The following is an 8,995-nucleotide window of genomic DNA, read 5'->3' on the forward strand; positions in this document are numbered from 1 at the left end:
TTGGTCCTAACCGCATGGTATCTAGTTCGCATGCTTTATTCGGAAAAAAATATATTCTACAAATTTAAAAGGTTAAGGTTTAGAATCGTTCCTCCTTCGTGTACACCTATTTTGGGTACCTACTGACGGACAAAGGTTCGGTATGACTATACTAGGGTAATCGTTCGACGGTTCACTATATGCTTGGTTTCGGCTCTAACGAAAAAAAGGGACTCGAATTGTCCTTGATGTCGGTGCCCCCTTGGGCTGCCAAACCCTCGATCCTCACCCATTACAGGTTTCAAACGGAACGAGTTCAATTCGAGGGGATTCACTGTCTTATACGTACGAGGAATAAATCCCTACGAAGGTATAAAGTATGTATCCCATGGGTTATTTGCTAAAACTCACACGAAGAATAAATTCTTACTAGAGTGAAGCATTCACCCCAACTAATTTGGATCGAAGCTCGTGTCTAGAGCTTATGTTATGCCAATGCGAGTGATGTGTGTGAGGAGGAACATACCTACCTTTGACTCAAAATGAAAAAAGAAAAAAACTCGACAAAAACTTGAACTGAGCTGAAAGCAAAAAGATAAAATGTTAATATGATAATTAAAAATGAAGCAATTAAAAACTTCAATAAATGGATCATAAATTAACTAAAAACTAGAAATCATAATTTCCACCAAGACAATATGTAAACGACATACAGCCTGACTCTCAAAAAAAAGATGTCCCCAGCAGAGTCGCCAAGCTGTCATAACCATTTTTGTAAAACAATTAAATATTATTTTTAAAAACAATTATGACTTTAATTTGGAAAAATGGGTGATTTTGAATTGATTTGAATAAAATTAAAAAGAGTCGCCATCAACCTTTGGGTTAGGTAGGTCGAATACCTAAAAACGTCTTTTAAAACAATTTTAAGAAAAATCATTTTTTAAGACAAGATTCGGTCTGCATTACCAAAGATTCATTTAAATGGATTCGGGAGTCGGTTACGTGCGGGGAAGGGTAAACACCCCCGCAACGCCCAAAATTGGTACTGTGTCGCTTACACATCGTTGTAAATGGTGGAATTTATGAGTCGAATATAAAGTTAATTTATGATCCATTTATCGAACATTAATTAATTTGCTTCGAATTATTTAATTAGAGAAAATTCTTTAACTCGAAAAGAAATCTCGAAATTAGCAATCCTCCATCGGGAAAGCTAACTCGACTATTTCTCATCCATAAAGAATATTTCCTTCTTGATAAAATGTGAATCGAATATAAATAAAATTGATGTTTGCATACAACAAAATAAATTGATTAACTAAAATGTGAATTGAATACAAATGCAAATTTTGAGATTGACATTTACATAAAATAAAATAAATTACTATTTAAAATAACACACATCGCATCATTTGCACAAATTAATTAATGAAATATACTCGACTTGTTGCAAGTTCCTATGTCGTTAAAATGCCGTATCGGATCGCACCACTTCGACCAAGTGATACTTTCCACGCTCATTCTACGCATACGTGTTCTTAAAAGTATTTGGACAATATTTAAATAAAGAAAAATGGAAATAAATAGAAATAGGAATATGTGAAATAAATATTTACAACAAATAAAATTAAGCATATTTAATTACATATGGTACAAATAAATACATAACATGAAAAATGTACATACATAGGGGATTAAAATAAAAGAAAATTAATATTACAAACCAAACTATAATGACAAAAAAGTACTTTGAATTACAAAAACCCAAAATAACAACCTATAAACTCAAAGGACCAAAATAGTACAAACATGAATTTCAAAGGACTAAAATGAAATAAATAGAAATATGAAGGGATTAATCGGTAAATAAAAAAACAGAGCCAAAATCAAAATATAAACATTTACAAGCACTAGAAACGAAAATAAACCATAAACAACATCTAGGACTAAACTGCAATAACCAAAAACATGAAGGCCGAATCATAATAAACCAAAAGTAAGATAATGGCTAAAATAATAGATTTATAACTATCATAGCCAAATTTGAATATCAGAGAAAGTACACAACACCTAAGATCAGTGACTAAAATATAATATTTATAAATGTCAGAGATAAATTCGAAACTCAGCCAAAATACATAACATATAAACTCAGGGGCTAAAATGAAACTATTACAAACATTGGGACCAAAGTCAAATATCCACAAAAATGACATAACATACATTAGTAGGACTAAAATATAAACAAGGAAACATAGATGCCCAAAACAAAAGAAAATAAAATAGATATTAAACCAAACATCAAACAATGACTAAAATAGAATATATACGAATATGATGACCAAATTCAAATAACAGTAAAGATAATAAAATGCATGGGACCAGTGATTAAATTAAAATATTTGAAAATATTAAATCCAGAATCAAATATAGACAAATATGATATAAAACATGAACAGGGACTAATATATAACATTTGCAAATTTCAGGACCAAATCCGAATATCAAAGGAAAATGCACAATAAACTGAAACAGTGACTAAAACGAAATAAATATAAATATCACAACCAAATTATAATATCAACCAACATAATATACAAATTAATGACTGAAATGCAATCATTAAAAACTAAAAGGCTCGAAATAAAACAATAATAATTTCATTAAATGACTTAAATAAAGCATTACAAATGAGAAGGGACCTAAACTGTAGTTACCCCATGCTTGCAAAAACACGGGTGCCCAGACCCTTGAAACGGCGCCGTTTGGTCAAATTACATAAGCCCAAAAACGGGCATTCATTCATCCATCCTCTCATTTGCCTCTCATCCAAAGCAGACGGAAGTGAGAGAGTTTTAAAACTCTCTCAACTTCTTCCCATCGGGGAAGAAAGGGCCGCCTCATACCGGCGGCCATCCCGGAGGCCCATGACGGCCGGCACGGCAGTGCCCGGCGGTCGGAGGGAGTAAACATCTCAAAAGACCCCCCTCCTTTACCCTCAACCCGAAAATCACCCCTACCTAACCTAAAACCGACCCTAAACCCTTAAATCTAAGGTATACCTTTTGGGAAAACAAGAAACCGGTGACCCTTCCTCCTCTCGATGACTTCTCCGATCAAGGTATGGTCTCCTCCCTCTCTATTTCCCTCTTGTTTTTTTTATTTTTTTTGTTTGGTTCGAGCATTTCTCTTTTTGTTTTTTTTTTCTGGTTTTTCTCCTTTCTTTTTTTTCTTTCTCCCTGAACCCGAATGGTCTCTCGTTCTTCTCTCTGTTTTTTTTCAACCGAATGACCCCCCCTCCCTCTCTTTGCTTCCTTCCTTTTATCTTGCTTTGCATGTTGATTTTTTTCGTTTGGTGAGATGATGATGTCTAGAATAGCCCATGTCCTTCTCTGATTTTGTAAGATATAAATCCCGAATATTTAGGGATTATTGGTATTTTAATTTGGGGTTTGGTTTTTGGTTGATTTGGTCACTGATGGGGTTGCTGTTTGATTGATTTTTCACTGTAGATGACGATGGTGGCGCGGGAACTGCGGCTGGACCATCGGAGTGGGCCGGAACAGTGACGGCGGCGCGGCTGGAAGTCCAACAGAAGCGGCGGCTGAGCTGATTATTTAGGGTTTTGAAACCCTAATTTTTGTTGGGTTATCATATGATGGGCTCGGGTTAAGCCTAGGTTGGGCCTTGTTGTATTGGGCTTTGGCCTGCAAAAAAATATGTAATAATAAATAATAATAAAATAATAAGATAACGATAATAATAATAATAATAATAAAAAAATAACGATAAAAAAAACCCGGACAAAAACGGGTGTCTACAATGCTATTATTACTTTATGCTATAAGGTCAAATTTTGCCCATTGTTTGTCCTAATACAATGTCTATGCTGGCAAGGTAAGCTTTGCTTTCGATTTTCGACATCCCTCTGTACGAATATAACATATCCTTTTCATTGCATGTTATCTCGACTTACATTGCAGGGACCTTCATCGAGTCTGCTTGCCTTATCGTTAACGCGAACACGGTTACAGGTAAGATCACCGGTCACATACCTGTTGTAGGATGCAAATTATGATTCTGTTTCGGTCTTCGATGGCGAGTCGAGTCGTTTATCCAAAAACAGTGCAAGATTATCATGGCTTGATGTGTGGAGGGTAATGAGGGAAAGTGGGTTGAAATTAGTTATGTAAAGAGCTTGATCATGAAGTCTTCTACCCTGGAAAGTTCATCCAATTATTGTTCTTCCAAAAATCTTTTAATTAAGTCGCTTTATTATCTTCTTTTGGGGCTTTATATCTTTTTAATAAAGCATAACGTAGTGTGGATGTCTCAGGTACGGTAATCTTAATATACGGCTAATGAAAGTTGTATCGGAAATATTAATATTTTTTAATATTTTCGGTAAAGCGTTACTTAAAACATTATTTTTTTTACCGAAAATGTTAATATTGGGCGTTACCTAAAATGTTTAACATTTCAGGTAAATTGTTACGTAAAATATTATTTTTTCTACATGAAATATTAATATTGAGCGTTATCTAAAATATTATTTTTTTCTAAATGAAATTAGATAGCAAAATTAATATTTCTGGTAAAAAATAATATTTTATGTAGCGTTTTACAGGAAATGTTAAAAAATATTAACATTTTCAATAATCTTTCTTTAAATGTATATTAAGGATGTCATGCAACATAATTACCCTATCAGATTCTTTAATTTTGGATCTAAATAATAATAATAATTTATGTGATATTATTAAGGGTAAATTACAAATTGTATCACGTAACTTTCTTTTCATTTATTTTGATCATTAAACTTCATCGACGTGGAATTTATGGATGTTATTTTTTTCTTTTAGAGTTTGTTAAATTTCATAGTTCGTAGTTTATTTTATGAGGAAATAAGAAAGAACTTAGGAATAAAAGTTAAAAAATTCAAATTCATTTTTATAATTTTAAAAGAAAAATATGGTTTTATTTATTTTATTATTACTCTTGATTAATTATTATTTATGAAAGCTTTTAAATAATTTTAAACTACGAAATAATTTTAAATCAAGTGACTATTTTAGTTAATCTACTGAATATGATTGAAATTTATTCTTTTATATTTAACTAAAATCTAAATTATTAAATAGTTTAAATTATTATCTATTTCATTAATCTTTTATTAAAATACAAAAAAAAATGAGAAATACACTCACATAAATATTTGATTAGACAAAATTGTTTCGATTTATGTATAAAAATAGTGTTAAATATTTGGTTGACGTATAATTTTTTAAGGGTAAATTATGCAAATAGTCCCTTTGTTTACTATATAATCGATTTTGATCATCGATTAAGAAATTAAACGTGTTTAATCCAATATATTATCGGTTCATTTGGTTTAAATCTCTCAATCGTTAATGTCTATTAAGCCGTTAATGATAGTTTTACATGGTACTTCGCTGTACTTGTAGGATCCAAAGTCTAAAAGTGATTTTACACATACATCTGGTCGTTATTGTTTTTATAGGACTAAAGTTTAAAAGTGATTTTACACATACATATAGTCGTTAACTGACATTGACATTAACGAAAGTCTTACGTGACACTTTCTTCAAAATAAAATTAAAATTTAATTTTTGAATCGATGATCGACAATAATATCATAATGAATAAAAATAAATTGAAATATATACTATATTCATAATTAAACAAGAATCTTAATGTCATCATTGTTGTTCAATAACAACATTTCTTTTTTCATTCTTCTCATAAAATAAACGGTCAAGATCTGTCCTTGTTTTAGCAGACCCCACCAAATTATTACACCTCATCTCCACAGATCTACAGCTTTCTCAATCCTGTCTCGTAGTTTTTCAAATTTACCATTTCCCCCCTATATTTCATGAAATTTCTATAATAATCTATAAAAACAACAGCGGCACCAGATTTGATCCCTTCTCTCTCTCTTTTTACATCGATAATTCACCACAATAAACACCAAAAAAAATCGAAGAGAAAATTTAGGAAGAAAATGGCAGCCATGGAAATGAAAATCACGAAGCTCTTAACTGGATTCATCGGCATGTTGGGTTCCCTTCGTCGATTTCGATTCGATCCCGAAGTAATTGACGTACCATTTCACGAATTTTCTCAACCCGGAAGCCAAATCGGTTGTGGGTTTGTACCCGAAATCTTTGTAAGCTAGGGTTACGTTGGCGTGCGTGAAGGGTACGTCGCCGTTTCTGGGCATCGTGATCACGTGTTTCTTGGCTTTTGTGCCGAGCAATCCTTCCAGGATCGATACTAATCGTCCGACGGGGACCGGGGATGTGTTTCCCAGGTTGTAAACTCTCAATTGAGCCGGTCCCTTCTTTTTTCCGCCGCTTCCGGTGCTTTTCTCCGCCGTGTCTAAGGCGCCTAAACAACCCTTCACGACGTCGTCGATGTAGGTGAAGTCACGAGCCACATCTTTCTGGTCGTGGGTTTTGTAGATTTCGATGGGTTTGCCTTGGAGGATATCTTTGGTGAAGAAGAAATAAGCCATGTCGGGTCTTCCCCATGGGCCGTAAACGGTGAAGAATCTTAACCCTGTTAGGGACAGGCCGTAGATGTGGTTATAAGTGTGGGCGATTTCCTCGCCGGCTTTCTTGGTGGCGGCGTAAAGACTCGCCGGTTGGTCGGTACGGTCACGTTCGGAGAATGGGTTTTCGGTGTTGAGTCCGTAAACCGAGCTCGACGAAGCCCAAACAATGGCGGGTTGTGGATTCGCCGCTTTGGCTACTTCGAGCAGGTTGACGAATCCGGCAATGTTGGATCTCACGTACGACTGTGGGTTCTGCATGGCGTAACGAACGCCGGCCTGAGCAGCCAAGTGAAGAACGTGAGTGAACGGAACGACGTCGAACAGCTTCGTCAACAGCAGCGCGTCGTTCAAATCACCCTCGACGATGAAAATCTGGTGCTTGCTCAAGAGATTCTGCCTCGCCCGTTTCAACGAAGGATCGTAGTAGTCATTGAAGTTGTCAAGGCCCAGAACCCCATCTCCGCGTTTCTTCAAAGCGAGCGAACAGTGGGACCCACGAACCCGGCGGCGCCGGTGACCAAAACGGAGAACCCATTGAGCCTACGTGGCGTAGAAGAGTGCCGGACTTGCTTCTCCCACGAAGCGCCGCCGACGAGCGAACTACCGGAGAAAAGGGCAGTGGAGAGGAAGCTATGGCGGTTGTGGCCGTGGAGGGGCGGAACACGGTGGGTGTTATCCGAAAGCGGAGGGTAATTAATGGTGAAAAAGAGGATCAAAACTAAAGCAATGAGAAGGGTCACTCGGAAAAGGAATTTAGACGAAGCATTCAACAGCTTCGTGCTATGGAGTTTCCGGATGTAGCTGTTGTATCTCTCCAGTTTCATGGTTTTGCTCGTGTCCGGTGGTACTGGCATTTTGGTTTTTCTTTCAGAAGAAAATTTGCTGTTTGGCTGGGGAGAAAATTGAGAGGGAAAATGGATGAAGATAGCTTGTTTTTCAGTGAGCCCTGAAGACTATAAAGAGTGTCGGGTGGAAGATTATAAAGAGAGAAAATAAATAAAAAAAGAGAAGGGGGGGGGGGGGGGGAAGTTGGTATTGGTTGGAAACCACTTCCTTTTTTTTGGGCTGTTTTAATCATTTTCCCTTTCCCTTTCTAATTTTCAGTTTCATCCCTCTAATTTATAAAAATTATGAAATTAGTTACTCTAGTTTGTTAGATTTTGGTTATTGTACCATATAAAAATTAGGGGTGATAAAAACCCGGATTTGATGGATTTTGATCTGAACTGATTTTATAAAATTATTTTTTAATTTGAGTTCGAGATGAGTTTCGTGAAGGAAATAGCTTGGATTAGGATAATTTCTAATTTAGGATAAAAAATATTGAATTGATTTAAATAATAATCATTATTTTTTATTAATCCGGAGTAAATATAAGGTAATATATATTTTACATATTCTCAATTATTTGAAAATAAACACTCATACACTTCCTGTAAATGTCATGTCTGAATCCAAAATCTCAAGTGATAAGCAGCTTGATATCGGCTAAGCAAGATCTCAAGTTCGAGTCATTGTGTCTGCATAAAATTTTCATTGGGAGACTCACCCATCAAAATCAAGTGTATACGCAGGTCGATCCGGATTAGTCGGGGCAAAGCCCTTAAATTTTTTTGAGAAGGCAACCAGAAAAAGATATTATTGAATATAGAGCGAGTTAAAACCAAATGAAAGTCTTTAATTTTTAAATTGAGACATAGGGGTATTATCAAATATAGAGCGAGTTAAATTTATAAGAAAGTTTTCAATTTTCGAATTGGGACATAGGGGTGCAATAGTTAAAGGGCAAGGAATGACATTGCCATCCTCGAAGAAAAGGCTAAATTGGCAATCAAGTCCCTCAAAATCTTTAGAAACGGTCCATGTGTCTACTAACAACCAGATTCAACTTTTCAATTTTCTTGAAACACAACACCTAAATTCTAAAATATCAAAGGGACTAACTTGAAAGTTTTCGTAAAGTGAAGGAACGGAATTCTCAAATAGATAAATATATAAATGGGTTGAAGTTTAAGCTAAATAAATACCAAATTGCTAGCATTAAATTAGGAATGGAAAGTGAGCAATAAATCAGGTGATGAAAATGGGTATATTTTGATTTCAATGACTTGTAATAAATAAATGCATATATTTATGGTGCAAATGGGATTTGTGCATTTTGCCAGCTAAAACCCCCCATTCCCCATATGCCCAATACGTGTTGCCGTTTCAGGACCAATGGTTTCATTTTTTCACCCTAAACTGAATCTGATACGACTTTAACTTAAATTTTTAAAAAAAAAATTAACTTGACCAAGTCAGATTAGAACCTGTCAGGTTCGAGTCTCATACCCATTCCAGGGTGCAAATGGGATTTGTGCATTTTGCCAGCTAAAACCCCCCATTCCCATGTGCCCAACACGTGTTGTCGTTTCAGGACCAATGGTTTCATTTTTT

The 8,995-nt window shown here is 35.2% G+C and overlaps 1 pseudogene; it reads right to left on the minus strand.

The window, feature by feature from the left end:
• Window positions 1-5,697: 5,697 nt before the first annotated feature.
• On the minus strand, window positions 5,698-7,495 carry LOC120204857 (annotated as a pseudogene).
• Window positions 7,496-8,995: the final 1,500 nt, after the last annotated feature.

Source organism: Hibiscus syriacus, unplaced genomic scaffold (genome assembly GCF_006381635.1).
Source record: "Hibiscus syriacus cultivar Baekdansim isolate YM2019G1 unplaced genomic scaffold, ASM638163v2 tig00011718_pilon, whole genome shotgun sequence".
Taxonomy (NCBI): domain Eukaryota; kingdom Viridiplantae; phylum Streptophyta; class Magnoliopsida; order Malvales; family Malvaceae; genus Hibiscus; species Hibiscus syriacus.